At 37.0% G+C, this 24848-nt stretch overlaps 1 protein-coding gene across 2 annotated transcripts in view; it reads left to right on the plus strand.

Annotated features, from left to right (window-relative positions):
• The window catches only part of Fur1 (Furin-like protease 1), a 178740-nt gene that overhangs the window by 76657 nt on the left and 77235 nt on the right, over positions 1 to 24848 (plus strand). For both annotated transcript variants that reach the window (XM_018103174.2, XM_089265336.1), the window contains exon 3: positions 8481 to 8514. The gene's annotated coding sequence lies outside the window, so the exon portion shown is untranslated. The remainder of the gene's footprint in view (positions 1 to 8480; positions 8515 to 24848) is intronic.

Here is a 24848-nt window from a genome sequence, read left to right on the forward strand (position 1 = left end):
GCACATGCCCAGCTTTGCATTTCCACAGGGTATGCGCAGAGAGCAGAGCAGCACGCGAGCTTTGTGTTCGCTATGTTTCCCTTGGCTCCAAATTAAATAAAAATACAATCAAGCGACGCATCGTGGTTCGCACTGCTACTGTGTCTTCTCGCTGATGTCTGCGTGACTCAGCATTAATCTGCTGGACTCCAACAGCACTTGCACTCGCACTCTCCCTCTATCTCTCTCTCTGTCTCTCAGTTTGTATCCGTCTCGCTCTATCCATATTGCATAACTAGTGTGTGGGAGAATGTCTGCTTGCGTACGTGCCTGCAACACCTAAATGTATGCAACAATAGTTTTGCCATGACTGCGTCCAGTGAGACTCGTAGAGATTCGTCCGTGCAACGTCTGAGTATGAATGCCGCTCAAATTGAAATTCTTTATACATGCGGTATACAGTGTGTTCTGTTTATCTAAGCGCTCCGACTCCTGCACTTCCATTTACCCTTTAGTCCCGTTTTGGCACTGCCTCCGTCGCTCAGTGTCTGTCTAGCTGTCTAGTGCTATTGCCCCGGCAGCCCTTAGCGCCCCTGTTGCCGCCCCTAGCTGCCTGTCCGTCAGTCTCTGCAGTTAAAGTTTTGTCAGCCCTAATGTATGCAAGGGTTTCGTGAGCTTAAAAGTGTTCAGTATGCGTCTTCTGTAAATGCACTTGAGCTCTATGAGTGTGTGAGTGTGTTTCGTTTTCTTTTTTTTTTTTTTTTTTTGAAAGCGTGTCTGTTCCTTTATGGGCTTATCCCAATTTTTGGCAAACCTGAAATTATATATTTCGTATACTAAAATTTATATGTTGTCAAACATAAATATTATTCTTTTATACACTTTAAATAATCTCTATATTCTGTCTCAAATAAAATAAGTAAAATAAATAAAGTAAATAAAATAAATAAAATAAATAGAATAAATAAAATAAATAAAATAAATAAAATAAATAAAATAAATAAAATAAATAAAATAAATAAATAAATAAATAAATAAATAAATAAATAAGCAAATAATTAAATAAATAAATAAAATAAATAAATAAATAAATAAATGAAATACAAAATAAAATATATAAATAAATAATCAAATTTTATGTTTAACCAAAAATATATAATTTAAATTTAGTTCAAAGCCGATTTTGAATTATTTTGTTTTTTTTTTTTTTTTAACAAATATTACTTGGACAAATCTAGCAAACATTTTGTAAAGTTAGCAAATATATATATATATATATATATATATATATATATATATATATATATATATATATATATATATATATATATATATATATATATATCTATTACATATAATTTTTATATTTTTAATAGATTATTTATATATTCTATTTTTGGGTTGCCTAAAATCTTTGTTGTTGTGACCATTTGAGGTCACATATTCATATGTAAATATATGTATGTATATTATCTAATGTATAAAGAATCCTCGTTTTTCAATTAACTGTAACCATAACTGTCAATCATTTCGAGCAAAAATGCCATAACATAACGCACTCTAATTAAATTCCATGTGCTCATATGTTATGAGTTATAAGCACCTGTACATACATACATACATTTGTATGTTTACATATGCATGCATGTAGCATACTTGTCCTGCAGCTATGCAAAATGTATTTGTAATTGATATTTTCATTGTCATTGAAATGTGACATTTTTGCTATCGTTTGCATTTAAATGACAATAACAAGGGCACGAGACTAACTGCTCGCATATCACATATCTTCTATTCGTTTGACAGCTGCCCTGAAACATAATAAAAAGAAAATGCTTGCGTATGAGCATGTGTGTGTGTGTGAGTGTGTAGATTGCTGTTATATTTTCCTTTGTAGTTTTACCTGTTTGCCTAGCACTTCATTATGTTATGCTGTCTGTTGTTTGCATGTAAAAAAAAAAATTCGTTTTAATTAAAAAGAATTTGCATTGCATATTTTAGGACGTGGTGCACCTGACACTCGCACAAACACATACACCCACAGCTAAAATCCGAAGTGCACTGTACACAGAGAGGGAGATAGAAATAGAAAGAGAGAGAGAGTGAGTGGGAGAGAGTTACATAGACGAACATTAGTTCATTTATTTCGGCACTGCCTGCAATTCAATTAGTGTGCGCACATACACAACAAAAATTAACACATACACACACACACATATATATATATAGTTACTTTTTAATTAAATAAATTTTGTGCGTTTCCTGATGTCATAAACCCAGCTGTGCAGCAGCCATAAAGGCATGAAAATGAAAACATTTAACCGTTGCTTGCATTACAAACACCCAAAAAGGGTTTAGTCTAGTAGGCACAGGGAGGTCCCTAGCGAAGTGGATAACTGCATTTGCTTAGTTTGTTTGCAACGAATGCAGAGAAGATTGCCTGCAGCCGCAGCTGTTGACTGCTTCGGCTGCCTGGGCGGGCTGGCTGTCTGTCTGTCTGTCTGTCTGCTTGGCAGCTCTGCTTTCAGTCCTTAACAGATTTCGAGCCTTTCCTATAGTTTTAGATACAGCACTATGTGTGTGTGTGTGTGCGTGTGTTTGAGTGTCGTCTTGCGGCTGCATTCCTGCACACATAATCAAATTTGAGCTGACTTTACTCTGCGACTCGTTAGTGCCGCATCACGTGACACGATTTGTTTTTCACTCAGGTTGCATTTAATTGAGCTGAGGAGCATAGTTCTTAGACTCTACAGTGGGAATTTCAATTTGCTTCCTATTTAGCTCAATAATTATGCTCAATTAACAGCCACAGATAATTTTGCTTGAAACTGGTTTGAGCTCGCTTTTAATAAAGATTAACTAGAGACTCGCATGTCTAAGATCAAATTGCATGAAATTCTAAGAAATCTAGGAGCAGGTAGCAGAAAAATCTAATAAACTCGACTAAACTTAGAGAACTCTTGTACTTTTTATAGTGTGGAAAACAATTTCCAATCACTTTTAATTCCATAGCTGAAAAGCAAACTAATCTTGGACAAAATTACGCTTAGTTCAAATATTATTTGGAATAGAAATTGGTTCTCTAATTTGATTTACATAGCTTTCCATATAAAGCCAAATATTTATTTGGCAGTTTGCTCTACTACTACCACCTCTCCCTTTCTCTGTCTCTCCTCCTGGTTCTGGCAAATATTTGGTTGCAAACCGAACGAGCTGCCCACAACAATTGCTGGCTAATTAGGCAACATTTTTATGGTCCATTTGGAGCTTGGCCAGGGCAAGCCAGGCGCGTCCTTTGGCCCACAGATAACAACGAATGGCTCTTGGCTGTGGCCAAAACTTAACTTTGCTTTACTTGTATTTTATGGCATTGCAATGCATAGTAAATTATTGTTATTATTATTTCGTAGAGGGCATGGGGGAGGCAGCTCTGCTTGTGCGGACATCAGCTGCATTTGCTGGCTGGCTGGTCAGTGCGGTCATCCAGTGTCGAAAGTAAATACTAAGCAGATTTGATAAAGCCACCATAAGCCGGCTGGAGTTGGCAAATGGACTTTGAGGCTTTCGGGCGCTTGCTCTCAAAATTACAGAGCCAGCAAATAATTATTTGCCCAGCCTCGGCCCGAGCATAATTGCCTGTGGCTTTGTCATTTTGCCTGGGCATTTTGTCATTCGGCTGTCGACACTTCATTTTGTGCATATATAATATAACATATATTACATGACAGACGGGCAATGAAATCTGCCTCTGGCGTTGATTTTCTTGTAATGTGGCATTTCATTATATTTGTGTGCAATATGTCATCAAATGCTGTTTACTTCCTTTGAACAGAAGCAAATGAAGCTAGATTAATCTAGGATTAAATATTAAATTAAAATCCCTTTAGAGAAAATACTTCTATCTTCATTTTAAAGTGTTGAGCAATCGTAAAGCAAATGTGTTAACAGTGTTGTGCAATATTTATGTTAATAATCGATAGCATAGTTGTAGAACATGTAAACCTTTAAAAAATTGAGATTATTTCTAGAGTAAATTTAATTTAATATAGACTTCAATGTTTAATATTTAATATTCGTAATATGCAAACACAGTATGCTAGAATGGAGTCCAAAATCTGCGTGGCATCTAAAAACCAGGTTAAAACTTAGCTCATTTGGACAATATGTTTCTGTGTTTTTATTTGACTGAACTGAACTAATTTTACTCTCACTGCTGTTTCCCCGCTTCGGCCCTCGACTCGAGTGAGCAACAACAATGCGAACAATATAATAATAAAGCTTTAGCAAAAGTTGAACCATATAAAAAAATACATATATATGTATGTATATATTGTGGGAGTGTGTATGTATGTGTGCATGCGGAAAGGTATGTACACTATAAACGGCTAAAGCTTAAGGTAAGCAACTTGTTCGTTCGTCGGTGCCTGGGCCTTTGAGGGGAGCGGTCTTTCAATTTAATGCTTCGTTACCTTTTTTGGAGCGAATGTTGAAACATTTTCAAGCGGCCCAAAAGCACTTGGGTAACAAGTTTCAAGTGTGCTCACAACGAGGCATACGAAAAGAAATCGAGCTACCCGAAAAATTGGTGAGCCTTTTATTGTCAAGGACCTGCGCCCGAAAGCTATCCATAAAACAATAACTGAAAGATTTATTGCATGGCTACCTTTGCATGGATTCTTTGCCTCTGTTTAGGTTTTATGGTAACATTTTTAATAATATGAGTTTAGAATACTCAACCGCTGCGAGCTATGGGCGTTGATTTTGTTTCAAATTATACGGAAATATTGTAAACAGAAAAAAGTTCAGATCTAATTTCTGGGAACAGAGAAGTAGATGGGTTAGCGCAAGGTAGTAATGAGAAAATGGCCAAATAAGCATTAACAAGGTTACTCGATGCCAAGCTTAGTGTGGCCAGAAGCTAAACTGCAAGGAAGATAATAAAAGAGAGAGAGATAGAGAGAAAGAGAAAGAGAAAGCGTAAAGAGAGGAAAGGGAAAAAGAAAAATGTGATTAGCATGAGGCAAGAACACTCAAGATGGTGAAAGCAGAAAGGGAAGAAATTTATATTTTCTACGTAAGAAAACTTAAAAAAAAAAAAAAAATAGAAGCTCGTTTATGGTTCATCTAGAAACTATGTGAGTGCTCAGTTAATAGCTATTAGCTAAAGGTATTGCAATAAATTGAAACTAGGTTTAAGCATTGCTTTTCAGAAAATAATAAAAAGGTTTAATATTATCCAGTGCATAGTGAAATATCGATATAATATCATTATAAATTATATAATCAGTATTATTATAATTTTCATATTATTATTAATGATATAATATTGTCTAGCAGCTCTGTATAGAGTAAAATAAATAAAAATAAAAAATTATAATTTCTGTAAGAAAGTAATAAAAGAGTTCATTAAATTAAACTAGATCATTAGGAAATGATTAAAGAATATAAAATAAAAGACACTGGTAATGGTTTAATGTGCATGTCAATGAACTATTTCAGACACTAGCTAATTCTTCGCATTATCTTTTCATTGCCTCTAGCAATCTGTTTGTCGATTAATTTAAATTCTTAGGTTTTATCACTTGAGAACTGCTCACATGAACGCCTCGTTCGCACCCCTGAGGCCACTTCACTTGCTCGACACTGGCAAGGCAGCAAATTTAATTTGAGCAATGTTAATAAAATGAATTTGCATGCATAATTAAATAGATATGTCCTCTGCAATTTGCTGTCCCATCTAGTCTTCAGCCACGCCCCGCGGCTATGATGCATGTGTGACATTAGCGCGAACATCAGGCCAAATAGCTTATTCATATCAGTGGGTGGGCCACCCACCATGCCCTCTGCTTAAAGCGAAATGAAGGCGATTGGGGGAATGCCTAATGTGAGGTTAGCATATAAATGGCCCACTTCTCTGGTCTTGCTTATCTTCACTTTGCACTTTAAGCGACGTTTTGGTAATGTTGAGTAAATTTTGTTGAAATAAAAATAGTCAAGGTAACTTATATTCTTAAAAAAAGGAATTATATCATGATTAATCAAAGAAGCAATATTTTATATATGTCAAATATTTCAGCCTTGTTGAAAATTTTGCTCTAGTTCCAGCTAAGGATTATTCAAGTATTCTTTGCTTCGCCATTTACAGCTTATTAAACTAAAGAACTTGCTAATGATAATAAAGAAATTTTACATCATTTGCCTAGGCGCTTTTACCTTCTTCTGCCTTTCTCCTTGAGTAAACTTTTATTTTCTCATATTTTGCTGAGCTCCTCCATCGCTCATCCAGTCATTCAGTTTATTAGCTCACTATTAGCCCGTTCCCTCGATTGTGGCTTTAACTTTTGATTCTTTAAACAGTCTTTTCTGGATTGTTTTCATTCCTCTCGTATTTCGCACATTCAACTCTTTTTGCTTCTTCTCGCGAAACTCGCCGCAAAAGTGAATAAACCTTTATGACTGCAGCAGACGCGTTTGTTCTTGTAGTGGTTCACGGCCTTTTGAATTTATATTTATGATTTGCACTACGCCGTTGGCCAACTTTGAATTGGTCTCATTTTGGCCAATTAAGTTTTTCTCTTGCCATAAAAAAGCTAGTGGCTTCTCCATTACCAAATTAGTTGTGGCCTTCCTGAACTTTTTTATTTTTATTTTTTTTTTATACAAAGTTATTCCTGTAATCTAAAGCGGCCTGCCGCAATCAGTAACTACTGCATCTCTTGTGCATATTTATATATGTATTGTCTCTTATCACGAGTCAGTTGGCCTGTTTCGCACTTGGCCAAGTTGAAGCAAGTCAAGCATCTCTCAATTGGTAACAATGTAGGCAACTTCTAAAGCCTATTACCTATGATTGCCTTTTCATAATTAATTGAGTCGAATAGGTGTGCAGTTAATTGAATTGAATTATAAATGCAAAGTCGAATCATTGATTTGCTCATTGTCTGACAGTAATAAATGTCAAACAGTAATAAATCAAATTATTATTAGTAATGGCTTATATAAAATATACAAAATTCAACTTAAGTTCATTAATGTAAAATCCGTATATATATTTCAATAATTTTAAATATTAATGTTTTTATTTTTTTTTTATTTTTATATATTTATTTAATGTTTATATTTTTTCAATATATTTATTTATATTAATTTTTTCAATATACATATATATTTTTTTTCCAATATATGTATATTTTTTCACGAATATAAAACTCTGATTGCTTTAAAAACATTATTCGGAACATACATTCCGTTGTAAAAACACGTTTAATTTGCTCATATTTCATTTTGTTCAAATAAAATTGTTAATTATTTGTACGAATTGTAGCTAGAGCTCTGTATTGAAAATGTGAAATAAACGCCCTCCTCTTCCAGTTGGCTCTTTAAATAGCATCGATTGCGGCAGCTGCCTTCTCAACTGTTTTTTAGACTAATGGATAAGGTATCAATAAAAGGAAAAAAGTCGCGATATTTTTTACAGTCAACATCAGCGTTCTTTCGCCTGCCCGCGGGCACAACGTGTGTCGTGGCGGGGGAGGAGCAGAATAAAGGAACGCCATGGCAGATCAGCATTAACATCCTTCACATCTTTTACGTTGTCATTGATGAATTTAGCATTGGGTTGTCAACGCTTTTTAACTGCTCTACTCAAATATTCAGAGAGCAGAGGGTATAACAATGGTCGTGAAATGCTTAAGTCATTAAAAATGAATATATCCGACGCTGGGCAAATAATAGGGTAGCTATGGCATTAGCTGAATGAATGTGGTTGGCTTAATAAATGTTAATAATAATAAATTTAATATGATAACAAGGATTTCATATTAGATAACATACATATTACATTTTTGTTACATACACATTACAAAAAAATAAAAAAATATTCCTATCGATCATAAATATGAGAACATATTAATAAATATTAGCAAAGATATTTACTTTGGTTTTTGTTTTATTGTTTTATTTTTTTGTTTCTTTATCTTATTAATCTTATTAAATTGGAGTTTTAATTTAAGATTTTTTAAACAGATACCATAGATGAGAAAGGTTTTGCCAGTTAGGGTATTGCCGCTTTGTCTAGCCTTAAAGTTTGCTTTCTTTTGTTCTTTGTATTTTTGTCATTTTTAATATGCAAGCCATTTGCCATAGATATGCGGGTATTGAGATACTTTCTGTAACTTTGTGTGTGTGTGCTTGTGTGTAAGGGAAGGCGGAGCATATTTCAAAGTGGGCAACAACTGGGGGCTCGCCGTTTTACGGTTTCATTTGGCTGCCATTAACCATAAAATGGCTGTCATCCCAGATGGGCGAGAGCTGCGCCATTTGCCCATTCGCCCGTCTTTTGAGAAAAGAGCACTGTTTCGTAATTATGCTCTTAAAAAATGCATAAAAAGTCTTTAAAAATTGCTTGGCAACTTGAATTTGTATCTATTTTTTATTGTGTTGAAATTATCCTATTATGCTTCATGTTTTTAACGAAATTCTTTCATTTGTTCTCTTTGCAGCGCTACTTAATTCCAATTGCGTTCCATTTTGAAGGTAAGTGCTGTAATTTTTCCCATTTTATAACTATATTTAGTTAATTATTCCAATTAAACAAAACTTTAATGTGAGATATATTCTCTAACTAAATTATGTAATATTTAAACTTTTGGGCATTTTATTTAATCAGATTACAGAAATATGCTGCGAAAAACTTTACGCTCTTGGTCGGAATGCTATTAGAGGTTGAATTTCGTTTAAAATGTTCAGGGAAATTATAAAACACTTTTTTCTACCATTTAACTTTGTGACCTCAGCGCGCAGCCAACTCATTAGGAAAACCCCAGCCGCCCCCTTCCCCCACACCCGACTTTTGCCTTTGGTCGGTCGCCAGCCATGAGAAAAAAAAAAAAAAAATAAATAAAACTAGCTCGGCAATTTTCTTGGCCAAAACCAAAATTTTAATTGCACACGGAAAATTTAACGCCACGGAATATGCAGCGAATTTCGCCTAATTGCAATTGCCTTGCACTAAATTTTTCCAACTGACCCAATGAAGCATGCCACGCCCATTCAACCATCGCCCATCCTGACAATCGCTGAAGTAGAAAGCGCAGCGTCAAACGTAAAGCCAAAATGTAATTTAAAATTTGTGTGCGACGTTGGCACGAATCTCACACCAATTTCGATTTGAATAGACTTGACTCGGGTAGAGTATTATATGGCATAGGGCATAGCAGAGGCAGAGCATAAAATAGAAAACGAATAAAATGGTATTACGTTTAGTTCCGTACTTGCGTTGATGTCAATTTAATGTTTGGGAGACTCGTTGCCAATAAGACAATATAAAGCAACGTATTTTATTTTATAGGTATATATTTATTTCAGTTAAGTTAGGTTAGGAAATTAATGGAACTTTCCTACACAAGAAGTTTTATATTTAATTTATTATGATTTATATTATAAAATGAATATGAAATTGATCTAATTTGGGAAAAATATCAAATTAAGAAAAGAAAACATGGCCAGTGTTGGAAAATTAAGTATAGAAAACAAGTTAGCTGTAAATAGTTGCATGGAAAATGGAAAAATGTATACAAATAGCATAAAAGAAAATTAATCCAACTGCGAAACGTCATTCTATTTGCTTGAATTTCTAGCGAATTGAAGATTTGGCAGCTTCTTTTCTTCTTCTTATTCATCTCATCTAAATTTCTTGTTTTGTTGCTCGAATTTTCCTAAGGCTCTTTGATTAAGCATGGCAAATTATGCTAACAAAACCGTGAGAGAAGTTTTGAAGCAGTATGATTGGATTTTTGGCAGTGAGCATCGGGACATTGTTGCATGTTTGTGTGTGTGTACAAGTGTGCGTGTTGGTGTGTGAGCGTGTGCCAATGTGTTTGAGTGAATATGGCTTTTGGGTGCCAAGGTAACGTAACTTTTTGCTCAAGCTTAATTAACTGCTTAAATAGCTGGCATAGCTCAATTAAGCAAGCGCGTGGCCGGACTTAAAGTGCTCCAGTAGAATGGGTACAGAGGAGGAGGAGGGCTTCGCACGCAGTTTAATCGCCTAACGCGCATATTGCGTTACCCACTATTGTGTGAAGCCTTCGATGTTGGTCCACCCTGCAGCCAGCCCAACCTTTGTTACGTCAATTATGCAATGGAGCGTGGCAGAAGAGCCGTTGCGCCGGATCGCGGTGGGGCAAGCGCGGAGGGGAAAAGGCGGTAAAGCACGTTACGTGCTGCACTTGTTGCCACCGAAGTTGCAAGTGGCAACTTTGACAGCGTTAATTTACATGCCTGGCCTTCCACTGCCGTTAAGCCCTCTCCAAGCTCACAAGCACACACACACACACACACACACACACACACATACACACGGCTGTAATTAATACGTTTGTGTGTGGAATACCAGTGCACTGGCATGCTTATGCCTGAGAGTGTGTGCGTTTGCATTGAGAATTTCGAGCAGCAGCCATGTTTTCAATGGTATCTGCAGATTCGATTAGAAGTTGAAGAACTTTTTAACCTCATTGGGGGCCTCTGCGTATATTAATGAAAATGATATGAAAACAGTAAAATATTTAGCACGTTAGTTGAACTCGAGTGTGAAATGCAAGAGCTTTGAGCGAGCAGGAATGTTAAGGTATTTTAAAGTCTTACTTGGCAAGACTAAAAAATCATTAGGCGAAGAAATTGGGTGATTCCAAATGGTTAAGAGAGGAAGTTGATTTAGAGTAGTGATAAAATAGGTAAAGTTGAGCTTAAGAGAAGGCGAAGTGTGTAGGTAGATGGTGGGGATTATATTAACAGAGGTGAGCATAGCCAGGGGATAGTCTGTTAAATTTATTTTAAAAATCGAAATACGTATTTGTTTGATTCTTTGTTGTATATGTTATATATTAAAATCTGCATACATTACATATAACATACATATACAAATTTTATGCCCAGGAACGTTTAATTTAGTAGAGCTTAAAATATTTTACTGCTCAACAAGCTAGTGTTATTAGAGCAGCGCGATGATAAATTATATACAACAATAACATATGTATATGTCAAGTATTATGTGAAACTGAAATAACATTTCAATATAAATCAATACTAATTGCTCTTTCATTTCAATTTGTCAGCGGGCCAACGAACTGTAACCAACTGACCCAAAATAACTAATATAAATGTAAATTTGAAGCACTCCAAAATTGAACACTTAATGCAGCACTTGGTGCTTGGTTGTACGATTAATGCTGCTAATGCAATTGATTTCAATGATGTATACAATGTGCTTCAAAAACCCAATGAAACACGCACACATAGACACACACTGACGTTTATGCGTATGTGTGTGTGTACATATAATCTCATTTGCCTAGGCACAACACGTAGCACGTATCATCAGCCCAAGCGCTCACCGAACAATATCTCCCTCTCTCTCCCCCTCTCTCTCACTCTCACTCTTTAGCTCACTCCTCTTAAAAGCTCGCCCACAATTTTGACGCGTCCACGCATAAATTCATGTGCCCCTTGCTGTGCCATCACCTATATAGCCTATAGCCTATAGCTGGTGCCAGCTCTCTCCCTTTTCCTCTCCCTCTCCCACTCTCGTGTGGGGCTAGTATTAGGCGGGCTGCAAACCATTTGCAAGGGGTGCCACATGAATAAATATCCATTTAAGCGCTGGTCATGCTGCCGGTCACAGCTGTGCTGTGCGAGCTCCAATTGAGCCCGGGGCGAGCAACCACCGCAGACGACAAACAATTGTCAATTAAATTGTGTCTACTCTCGAGCAGTTGTCTCTTCAGCTACTCGACAATTCACTGTCAGCCCGCTCGCCGCACCCGGCAGGTGTAAAGCCCACACACTTTAAAGGTGCTGCACAGCGATTTGCATAAAAAGGTTAACCCACATGCTGTGCCCGACCCCCTTTCTCCCGTAATCGAACCAACTGTTGCTGTTGCTAACCCCCCCGCCTTGTGCTGGGTTCTCTCTCTCTCTCTCTCTCTCTCTCTCTCTCTCTTTTCACTGGGGCTCAATTTCCATGCGTTAATTAAATTTTATAATTTTTACGCACAATTGAGCGCTCGAGGCAGCTGAAAGGTACAAGAAATGCGATACCTCTGCCCCGGCGGGTCTTAATAAATTTGCGGCTCTGTTTACTATTATAATTTTTTAATGATGGTATTTTGCTAACTATAAATAATTAAATTTGATTAATGCGGTTATCGGTTGACAGTTTATGAATTGTGTTAGTTGTTAATTTAAAGAATAAAAAAAGATTGTTTAATCAAGTTTAAGCTACCAATTGCCTAACGAACGGTAGATAAATTGTTTTTATATATATTTTTATTTATTTTATTTTTTTTAAATATTTTTTTGAAGAAACTTTATTTTTTTTTTTTGTTATTAATTATTTTTTTAATATAAAATAAATTTACATAAGTAGAAGACAAACCTAGTTTTAGGGTGGTAATATACAAACATATCTAAATTCAAACTAAATATTTATTTATGTTGAAAATTATAATTCTAAATAAAAAAAAAGTGTTTTTAAATAATAATCAGGCTATATTTTATGCTAGAAATATATATTTCTATATATTAACAAATTTAATATTTATTTAAATTTTCTATTCATATAAATTTTTTCCATTCGCCTCTAATATTCATTTAATTTGTCTATTAATGGTCTTCTTTATTGGTATTCCCTTTATTTTTGGCTCGTGTTAATTGTCGCACGCAGAAAAGTATGCAAAATAAATACAAAAATAGCATTAAGTAATGCCCCTGTCTGTGTTTGATTTGCGTGGGTTTTAGGCGTATTTACTCAAGCGTCTATCCAATTGCCGCCGCCGACCTAAAATTCCTCATAAAAAAAGGGTCAAACTGTTTGTTGAGTAACCCTTGAAAAATATTTTTTTCCTTGAAAAATATTTCAATTTCTTTTTGCATTATTTTACTGGGTTTGTCGCTTCTAAAAATTTAATTTCGTAATTGAACGATCAGATACACTCAGTCCCTTCCTCTCTCTCGAGTGTGTGTGTGTGTGTATGTTGGTCCCTTTCTGCTGCCCACTTGACTTTGCTCTGGTGTAGCAAGCAGCAATTTAATTGAAAATTTATCAGTTTCACATTTCATTTGCATATGCGCCCACTTCACCTCCCTCATAGGCTAGGCTAGAGTATACTCGAGGCTTTTCCAATTTGCATCGTTGACATTTTTAGTACATCTGAATGGGATATCTCTTCGTGTGACCCTCATGGACGCCAGCAATTTCCACAAATGTGCACCTCACAAATATTTTGTGGGTCCTGCCTTTAGCACAGAAATTGTTATTATTTTCCAGCCTCTCTTTCACGTAGAGCCCAGCTGTTCTATTTGCATTTGCTCTATACACATTTTGCGAATAGTTTTTGCGAAGCGCAGCTAGCATACCCTGTAATGTAAGAGATCAACATATTTGTGGAATTTATTCATGCTGCTCTAGGCTAAGGAAAATTCCTTTTCTGGCCTTTTACAATTACTTGTGATCTATTAATTTTACTTAAAAATATACTCAACTCTTGGTAAATTCAAAGTGAAATTAATACGTAGTATTGGGTTAGTTCATACTTCCCGATTAAGCATATTAGCTTTGATATTTCTGGCAAACTGAAAGGTATAGCGGAATACTTCAGTTTTGAAGGCCTTCCTCTTTGCACTCGCATCACTCTAATTAAGCGATAACTGGGTGGGCATGAGGGGAGCGGGGGAGTTGCTAATTTCTTGATTGTGTAGTGTCCATAGGATATGCCTCTCTTGTATCAACTTATTGATTTTGTTCGCTTGACAGCGATAACGTAATTAATATAAATGAGAATTTTGCGCATGAGTGAGACAGCATGATGCTGCTTATGTTTCTATCAAAGTTTTGCGCTCAACTAAGACTGATTAAATATTTGTTGATCAAAGTTCGTTAATTAAAACTGGGAAATCATATTGCACTTGATTGGCGCAAGTCTTTGAAAGTGGCTCAAAGGCTTCATCGAGCGCAGCGCTTAAATTTTTGCCAGTTATGGATATATATATGGAATATGATAACGGCTTAGCGGCACCGTCAGTGGTTTGCACTATATAATTTTATGAGCCGTGCTGCATATGCTCTATCTATCTGTCGATAAACTTGAATGAGCTTCAGCCATATTTCTGCCATTAAATATCCTCCTGCAAGCGCGAAACTGAATCGAGATGCCTCTGTGCAAAACATTGTATGACATCGTTAAAATATTTGCGCTGAGAACATTAACTGCCAGTCGCTTAATGCAAGGGCTTATGTGTGCATGGGTATGCGTGTGTCTGTGTGTGTGCTCACGATGACATGCGGTTTTTATTAATTTATTTTTATGTTTAATAACAGGCTGCGCTTGGCGCCATATGATAGCCATAACAATATCGTCAATGAGGTTGTAAATTATGAAAAACTTCATTTTGTGGCAATATCTAAAGGATACCCCACATACACCCACACACATACACACATTTTTCCCATGCCATTCTATAATAATATTGAAGGCCCGAGCTTTTGTTGAACATTTAACGGACGGATGTCAGCTTAAAGCGTTGCACTCACAGCAATTAAAGCGACAGATCGAATGCGGTCAAATGGCTCCGGGGAATACAGCGATTAATAAAGCAGCGAAAATATTGTTTTCCCACAATATTTAAGAGTTTTCACACAGTTGCCACACCGCAAACACTTTCCTCAACTTGTGCTCATTTACGCATTGCGGTTGTTTAATTAATATCCAGCTGATTAATTAGTGTTTGCGTGAGAAATCCAATATGCCAAAGACTCGCATATTTAAAGCCTCTGCGTCCAGCAATTGATTTCATTGTGCGACTGCATGCAAGGTCCCCGCTGGAGAATGCCATTTAATTGCATTAGTACTTCGATGTAGGTAAAGGCAGCAATGCGTGTGCGGTTAAAATAATTACCGGAAACCGCATTTGATGTGGCTTCACAATGTGCGAACTTATTGGGATAGTAGAGATGCGAGCTCAAAGGAAATTTAATGGCATTTATGTACGTACATACATATATGTATAATATATAACGGCAGTTGGTCTTATTTTCTTTGAGAGTAACTCTAAAAGGAATTCCACTTATATTCATTTCCAATGAATTAATCGCAAGAATAATCGACTCCAAAATTGATTTTCTTTTATAATAAAATAATTTTGACAAGAAATAAAATCAAATAAAAATTGCTTCGACTGCTCCATCTTCTCTGCTCTCCTCTGTTTTTTTTTTTTTTTCAAACAAATCCATAAATGCCAGAAGCACAAAATACAATCCTTGGCGACATTTGCAGTCAAATTTGGTTTGATACGTTTGCCTGGGGACTTGCTGCAATCCAAAGTTTGCTCTTATCCCCACTCAACTTGAAGCATTTATAAATGTATTGGAATTATATTGCATTTTTATTACCTACGCGTATAAACTCTATACTTTTTTTGGTTTTCATACTTTTTTTTTTTTTTGTGTGTGTGTGACAGAGCTGCCGGGCACGCAACATTTTAAAAAACAATTTCGCTTGATACAATTTCTTTGTTGTTTGTGTGTATTATCGCCGAAATGTATGCAAATACACAGACACATGCACATAGCACATACATATATAGCGTAAAGCAGACGTAGCCGCAAACACACAAAGCTGCAAACAAGCACACGCACACACATACTTAAGGCAGCACATGCGGCGTATGCGTAATTTTTATTTGCATGCCAGACAGACAACGACGACATCGTCGCTGTCCGCCCTGCGGCTGCTTATCATTTTATGTATGCGTGTGTGGGTGTGTGTGTGTGTGGGTGGGTGTATATATATATCAATTTGTGTTTATATGCATGTAAATCTGAAAGTCGTCTCCCTGCCGTAGCAGCATTTGATATGGCGGCCAATTGGAAGTGTTCTTCCATACGCTTTCGCCTTGAAGCTATATGGATTATATTACATTATTTATAATATACTATATAATATATATACTTTATATTATAATTTATATTATATTTTATATACATAATTCATATTATAAACTTTATTCCCAATCAATTTTTGTATAAACCTGACGGATATTCTCAGCTATTTTACTTCCAATTAAAAGATTTATTAAAGCTTAATTAATGTAATTGTAATCATACATATATAACTATTTTTTTCGCTTCTCATGAATAATATGTCTGGCATTTCGAAAGGAACTTCCTCTTTAACATAATTTTTTCCGGGCGAAGTTGAGTGCCCAGGCGAGAGGAAAAATAAATAATGTGAGGTGACATTTGTTGTTGTTATATCTTGTTTCTTTATGACAGTATGTGTGTTTGTGTGTGTGTGCTTGTGTATGTGTGTGAGTGAGTGTCCTTAATGTGTTTTCATGCCTTGTTTAAAATGATTTTCGCTTTGCCACTCAGGAAATTATTTTCGTTTATTGTTTTTTCTGTTTTTTTTTTTGTTTGTTATTTTTTTTTTCGAAACGGAAGTGCCCGAGATATGCGTCGCGTGTCTCCGGAGAGCAACTGTTGCTTCAGTTAATCATTTTGCGGTCGTTCGTTATATTTCAGCTCAATTAAGCTGGCTACTATAAGGCAATCATAACTGACAAAAAATGACAACAAAATCGAATTGAATAAATGGACAAGAGAACAAACAGCTGCTATTGAATACACAACCCATATAGAGTACACAATACAATATTAATAACAATTTCAATTGCATTCAGAAAAGACAAACGGAAAGCGAACAAGGCGAAGCGCTAAAAGAGGCACAAAGTGCACAAAATGAAAACTGAATGAATAAAAAGGCACAAAAGCCAAGCCAAAGCATTTAATTAATCGAGTGGAAAGAGGCGAGCTCACACACACACACACATACACGTGCATATATTGAATTCAGGCGAATTAATCGCAAACGGCAAAGGACAAACATCAATATGGAGCCCAGCTCAAAGGGCCGATAAACTGAAAAAAAGCGAGCGCCGCAGGCAAGAGCAAAGCTTCAACTGAGAATAAAAAGAAAAACAAAAACAGAAACAAAAAAACAATAGGGGTTGCGCTATCAGCTACCCTGTCTGTTAAAAAATAGAAAAGCAAATATATGAACAAAATAAAACTTGAATATCACGTAAAGAACACGTCATAAAAACAACAATCACTTGATTATTTTTAACTGAAAAGTTTTACAATTATTATCAATAAATAAAAACAAGATAGATATACATATGTTCCACAATTTATCAAAAATTGAAAAAAGTTCGTGCATGACCGCCATCACAAGAGTACAGGATATCGAAAGAAAAATATAAATTGAAAGTCTGCTAGAGTTGAGGCTTGACAGCTCAGCACTTTGTGATTCAAACGAGTTTGGCAATATTCGATTTTTTTTTATATAGCATGTACCATATACATATGTACATACATATATATGTACAGTCAGATGGGATAGAGCAATGGGAAGAGCTCAGTGGAGAACAATGACATTTAACAATTCAATAAGCTTGGTCTGGCCAAATGCAATGACAAAGCATTAGCAGCGTAATCGGCAAAGAAATTGGATAGAAGAGATCAATGCTAATTCGTGGAGCGCCAAAAGTTGTGCCTCCTAATGTCGGGGGCGTGGCCCAGTGATGGCTCTTCACGTAATTGATTGTGTGGCACACGGCGTATGCGCAATGTGGCAGCTGCGGAAAGCCCTTTAGCATTTGCCGTTTAGCATAGTCGTAAGCCTTTCGAATGCAAATCGCCTTTCGAATGCGCCGCGTTTTATTTATGCCGCCCGTTTATTGGTTTATTTGTATAATTTTATGGTTTTCTCTATTGCCATCGCTCACCGTCATTTGCCATGCAAATATTTTGCATTTTTCCATAGTTTTCTATTGAGTCTCGAGTGGATTTCCACTTTTATATCGTTTATCCTTAAAAAAAAAAAAAAAAAAATATTCGCAGACGCTTGAGAGATACTTGGGGTAGTTTACGTTGAGTTCCATTAAAGGATTGCGAAGGAAAGTAGAGGAATTTATGTCTGTGCGGCATGCATATTATGGAAATTCTTTAACAATATCAAAGTGAAAGAATGGGAAAGGAGAGGATTATAGTAAGCGGGGCAGATTTGGTAGCGTAGACACCGAAGGAGAGGGAGCAAGACATGTTAAGATGGATTAAATGGGAGATAGATGGCGTATAATAAATACAAAAGAGAGAGAGAGAGAGAGCTAGAGAGGAGAGAGCGAGAATGGAACAGAGGGAGAGAAAAATATGAATGTGCTTGAAAGAAGTGAGAGTAAGAGAGAGCACAAATAGAAAGCTAGAGAGAGAGAGAACGCAAATAGACAGGCCGAGAATTAGAGTGAGAGCGAGAGGGAGACACAAACAGGTAGATAGAGAAAAAACACAAATAAGTAAATAGAAAGAGAGAGAGAGAGAGAAGATTACTAAAGAGATGGAGAGGGAACACAAATAGAGAGATAGTGAGGTAGAAATGTGAGAACAGAAGAAAACAGAGAGAGAGAGAGAGAGAGAGTTAAAGAGAGAGAAAGTTACATATATTTTTCACAGTTTACTCATTCCTTGAGAAGAAGTGGTAGTGACTTAATTTATACAGCTTAAGAGAGAGAGAGAAGGACAGCGAGTGTCATATAAATGCTATATACAAAAGTAAGAGTAAACCTTAAATATAATTTAACTATTATTTTATTTTATTGCTTGTTATTTCTTATATACACTCACTGATTATTTTTCTATTTCTTTCCAGGTAAGCACTGCTCTTCATATAATACTTCCCTGCACGTTAATCCCTAGGCAGAAGGTAAATTTGTTGGAGCAACGAAATCTTTTACATATTATATATGAGATTCTTATTTGTGAATATTGAAAATAAATTTGTTCCATTCGCAATGTGAAATCCAATTTGATGTTGCCTATCAATATGCAGGGCAGGAATGAAAATGTTGATTACATGCATTTCTAGTGCAGACAGTGGGTACTGGAAATCAGCGCACGTCTTCTTCGAAATGAAAATGGGAAAAAGTTGTTCCTTTTGTGCCGTGTTCGTGCAGTGGCAATTAGAAACATATTGCGAACATATTTTGCCATTGTTGGCAGACATGTTTGTTGTTGTTTTTGTGGCTCTTGAATGGCAAATGGTAAATAAAAAATGGCGGCAGTGGCGCCGCCGACATGTTTGTGCATGCCGGCAAACAGTTTAAACTGAAACGTGTAGGGCTGGGGAGAAGGTTTGCCAGACAGGGCGAGCACTCGGAAATCAGTCAGATAAGGGTTGCCAAGTGGCGAGGCAGAAGAGTATTTTTATTGTTATTGCGTGTTGCAAACAACGTGAAGGCAAAGAGGATGAACCAGAAAATAAAAAAAAAACACACACACACACACACACAGATGATGGGGAATATTTTGCGGACTTGCTCAGCTGGCAGTCCAATCGGCATTTTAAGCCCATAGGCCAAAGTCTTTTGTTCGTGCTGCAACAGTGAGTTTCATTCAATCAGGGGCATCAATCAGCCAAGCGGCGGGAGTAGGAACAAAAGGGCTACACGGATTTTCAACTTCATTTTTGTCGATTTCGTGAGCATTGATGCGAAAATGCTTCGTTCGCTTCGCGTACAGCCGACGCTAACACCTGGCCAACCTGTTCACGTATTTATTAAGTCATGATGCTGAATGGCAGCCCATTCAGAAAGAATAGAGCACAGTGCTGGCCTCGCTTCTGCCATTTTATTATCATTCACGACTTCATCATCATCAGCAGTCGCAGCAGCAACAACATCATCATCATCGTCGTTGTAGCTCTGCTGTTGTGCCTGTTCGTTAAGCGTTTAGTCCTGCAGGCTCGATTTTTCCACACCATTTTTAACTTCTCCTTTTTTTTTTTTTGGTGCTTGGGCTCTTGTTTACCTGGCTCGCTGCGCTACGTTTGGTCCTTTTGTTCACCTTTTTTGCTCGGCTTTGCTTGCTTTTGTGCATTTCTAAGTGTCCAAATCGTTTGAATGTAATTTTTCGCATTTGATGCCATTTACGCATCATTGAAGTCGTTTTCGAGTCGCTTTCCAATCATTCATTGCGGTTAGAGGCTAAAAAAGAAAAAAGAAAGGAATCCTAGCTCTTTTTTTACTATGAATGGAATGTTTTGAGAGCTTATCGATAAGCGTTTGATTTGTAAATGGAATAGCGGCAAATAGAAGCAGATAGAAAGAGTAGTAATATATAAGTTTTAGTCTATATCCAAATAGGTAAAGTTTTGCATATTTGAAGTTTAGTTGCTTGAAATAATTTCTTCATTAAATTTGTAACACAGCTCTGATGATGATTGTAACATTTTGTTTGACAAGTTTCGATTTCAAAGTTCTTGAGGTCATTTAACTTCCACAAACGATTCTTTTGCCACCTCTGAACTGACATCTGACACGCCTCATTATGCACACACTTCTTTGCTGGCCCCAAACAACAATGGGTGCGAGCGGGTGGGCGGTACGGGGAGGGGTGTGAGCGAAAAACTCAGGTCAGCTCAAGTTCAGTTGAAGCTCTTTGTGCAGAAAAACTTGCGCAACATTTGGCAGCTGAACCAACTGGAAAAGCATTTAAAGTTTTCTTTATGGCTGTCATGACTTTTGCTTGCCTCAAATACAAATTTTATCCCGCTGGCCGGCGTCGACTGCTCATTAGTTCAACAACTGAATATTAGATATGGTGTATATACATATATATCAATTTGTGTGTGTGTGTGTGTGTGTGTGTGTGTGTGTGTGTGTGTGTGTGTGTCGGCTATGCTGCCTTTCGCATTTCAATCAATGTGCAAACTTTTGCCGCACACAAATGCATACTAAAAAGTCCGCCAGCTGATGTTGATAGAAAAAGCCAGCGAGAAAGTTACGTCAAATTGAATTCCGTGCAAAAGTTTGGCCAATTTTTTATTTCATTTCAATTTTTTTTTTTTTTTAACGTTATTCTGGGCAGAAATATATTCTTCGCAATGCCACGCCTTCGGCGACTTTTATACTATATACCCTATAAGCATGACAATGGACAGAAAGAAGAATTGAGTGGTTGCAGACTTGCAGCTGGAAAGTGTAAACACGACTTAAGAATATTATTGAGCTTATATATATTTTTTTAGGTTGAATTTCGAATTGAATAATAAGAGGTACTACGATTCTTAATATCCTCAACAATATAGCTTTATATGCTGTACGTAAGCTTCCTATTTTATTCGATACTATCCCATGGCATATCCTAATCCTCTTAACGTTAATATATTTAATATCCAATTTTATATATTAAAAAAAAAAAAAAAAAAAAAATTTATACATATAAAAATTAAATACATATTTAAGATATTCAATATATATATTACAAAAATATCTTTAAATATTTTACAAATATATATTTAGGGTATTCCTTATTATTATATTCCTTTCTATTAAGCTCTCTTACGTTATATTCAAAATTTTTTTAATAGAATTTCCTTTTATTACGGTATAACCATAAATTGTTGTAAAATTATTGATGGCGTGTCGTATACGTAATATGCATAAATATATTTACACACTCGGATTATTTTTCGTAATATTTTGTTCTCCGTTGGTCGCAACTCTACCGGCGGAAGCATTATGGGACTGATTTGATGCCGACTTGCCGTTGCCGTCTGCCACTTGCAGCTGTCAGTCTGGTGCAGCGCGAGGCTCACAATAGCCAAGCGGAAGTACAAGTCGCTTATCCAAGCAGCTTTCGTCCCATTCTCCAAAATTTTACTACTCTGTCGCTTACGCTCTTTTTATTATTACCTCGTATTTTGCATATATATACATATATATGTGTATATATATACATTTTTTTTTTGCTTTCCGGCATTCTGTTCTTGTGCTCGGCGCACATTTGCATATCAATTTGTTTCATTCGTGCACTCAGAGCTTTGCATCTCGTTCTTTTTCTGTGTGTGTGGGTGTGTGCCACATTTTGTTGCATTCTTCTGGGCGCTGAGTGCATGCCGCTTTGTGTAATCTGCTTTGTTGTTGCTGCCATTGTGCCTGGGTAGCATTGGGTTCCATTTCGCGTAATCGTGCAAAAATCTGAGTTTCTTTCTTCGCTCTTCAAGTATTTTTGTGACTTGTTTATTGGCCGCGGATTTACTTGTTCTTCCTGCGGTGACAAATGGTGCTTGTGGCATATGGTTCAAATTTATAGTCAGCCTCGAAATATTATTTGTGAGCGTAGAGCATTTTAGGCTGTGATAAAAACTCTAAAACTCTTAAATATAAAAACGTGTTCTTCAGCCCTTTAAATTTGTTGTTGGAAAAGTTTTTCATAGTCATTTGAAATTTGCCTGTAAATCAATGCTTTCAACCATTTCCCAGCGCAATTTTCCAGTTAAGTAATTCAAATGCTCACACACACACACACACAAGTTCACATGATCTCGCAAATGGGAAAACTGTGTGAAAAACGTTGCCTGGAAAAATTCGCGTTGTCATTTGTTTTGACATTTCGCTAATAACTGAAAATTAGTGTTGCCGCTGTCAGCGCGGAAAACGTTGGGAAAAAATGGTAAAATAAAAGTGTAGAGGCCGTACGTAAAATAATGGAAAACTATTACCGATGCATGTAGAATTTGTGTGTGAAAACGAGCCGGCACAGATTTGCTTTTAGTGTGTGCCCGATCTGCATTAAAATTGTGTTGATTAGTACAGTTTGATAGAGAACAATTTCTGGTTTTGCATATGCATGAGGCTTCACTGTACATGGTGTACAGACTGTGTCGAGGTTGTTGTGACACTGCCGCTGCACTGCGCCAGGCGGAGGGGCATGCAACATGGCGACGCTAAGCCTCACACTCGAGCTCAAGTGCAGCAGCGTGTGTTGTGAGTGTGAGAGGAACATGGCACAATGTGCTGCATCAGCAGCAGGCAAGGGCTAGAGGAGGGGCTGATGCTGATGCTGATGTTGATGTTGATGCTAATGCTGCTGCTGCTGCTGCTGTTGCTGTTGCTGCTGTTGCTGTTGCTGCTGTTGCTGTTGCTTATGAAGCTGTGCGCAAATATGGAGGCTAAAAAGGCTGAAAGAAGCGGCAGGCTAAGCTGGCTATAGAGTGACGAAGTGAGGCTGTCCAAAGTGGAAAGCGGAGCGGGCGGGAGGGCCAGTGTATGAATGCAACTCATTAACAGCTTAACATTGCGGCGAACCTGCAACACAGAGTTCATGCAACACGAGCTCGTGTTGTCAAAATGTCAACACGGCAGCAACTTTCTCAATAGTTGTTGCCATCAGCAGCAACAGCAACAACAGCAACCGCTGCAGCAGCAACAGCAACAACAATTTGTCATGCAAATAACACAAGCAACATGAAAAGTTTGTTGCAACACGGCAAGTTGAACTATGAAATAAACAGAGTTAACAGCGCGCCAAACTTTTTAATTGTTTAAATTACACACAACAACAGCTTACCTAGGCTGGCCATGTGTATGTGTGCCCATTTGTGGTGTACGTGTATGTGTGTGTGTGTGTGTGTGTGATGTGTTGTGGCTGCCACCTTACTGGGGCTTTCTGGCTTTTCGTTTTAATTTTTATTGACGCTTCGCAAACATGTCGACATGGCAAACTTTATGACAATTTGTTTTGTGGTTCCCTCTGTTATTTTGGTTTTTCCTATTTTATTTTCTGTTTTTACTTAGCGGTTAACATGGCTGGAAAACCGCTAAACAAATCAAAATTAGTTTTCTTTCACATATTTGAGGTGTGTTCGGCAATTTTAATTTACACTATTTGAAAACATTTTGCTTTTATTTTTGTATTTATTCTAATATATATTTTAGTGAGAAATACCAAAAAGTTTGTATGTAGAGGAGTGGGAAGATATTCATATACCCAAGAATATACAATGCGAACTTTCATACTGAAAATACAAGTAAAAATATTAATAGATAGCAAGGAAATGTGATGACCTTTGGAAAATCATCAGCTTAAACCGCTTTAAGTTTATGTAAAGGAGTTAAGGTCTAGTAAATATTTTAATAGGTTAGGTAAGGTAGGCAAAATATGCCCCAAAATATGCGCCTCAATGTATCGGGGTAGCGGTAGCGGTAGCAGTAACGGTATCGGTATCGGTGTCAGTATCGGTATCGGTATCAGTATTAGTATAGGTATCGGTATCGGCATCGGTATCAGTATCGGTATCGGTATCCCTACCCCTAACCCGAGCCGTCAGAAAGTCCTACTTTAGCCGTACCTCCTACCCCCCCTATCCCCCCTACTACTATACCCTCCCATAACCCCCTATACCCACCTACCCCCATACCCCCCTACCCCCCTATACCCCCTATACCCCCTATACCCCCTATACCCCCTATACCCCCTATACCCCCTATACCCCCTATACCCGCTATACCCCCTATACCTCCCTACCCCGAGCCGTCAGAAATTCTTTTTTAGCCGTACCCCCTACCCCTATACCCCCCTACCACCCTATACCCCCTACCCCCCTATACCCCCCTATCCCCCTATACCCCCTTACCCCCTATACCCCCCTACCCCCCTATACCCCCCTATAAATAGATAATAGATAAACTGGGCGTGGTAAATATGTATACAAATACTCTGTCTCTCTCTCTCTGAAGTTTCAGTCAGTTTTGTTGTAGTTTAATTCAGTTACCTGCTTGGCAAGATCTTCGTCTTTGCCATAGATCTCTATGGAGTCTGTTACGCCTTTATTTGGCTATTATATATATTTTTAATCTCTATGAAAGCGGACATGTAATATACGCCAAACATCGTCTAAAATTGCTTTGCTAAAATTATAATTTAAATTATATTAACTAGTTTCAATTAGGAAACGTCAAATGGATATTTTAAAATA

The sequence above is a fragment of the Drosophila navojoa genome, chromosome 2 (assembly GCF_054131105.1).
Source record: "Drosophila navojoa isolate 15081-1374.11 chromosome 2, UAZ_NAV_1.0, whole genome shotgun sequence".
Lineage (NCBI taxonomy): Eukaryota > Metazoa > Arthropoda > Insecta > Diptera > Drosophilidae > Drosophila > Drosophila navojoa.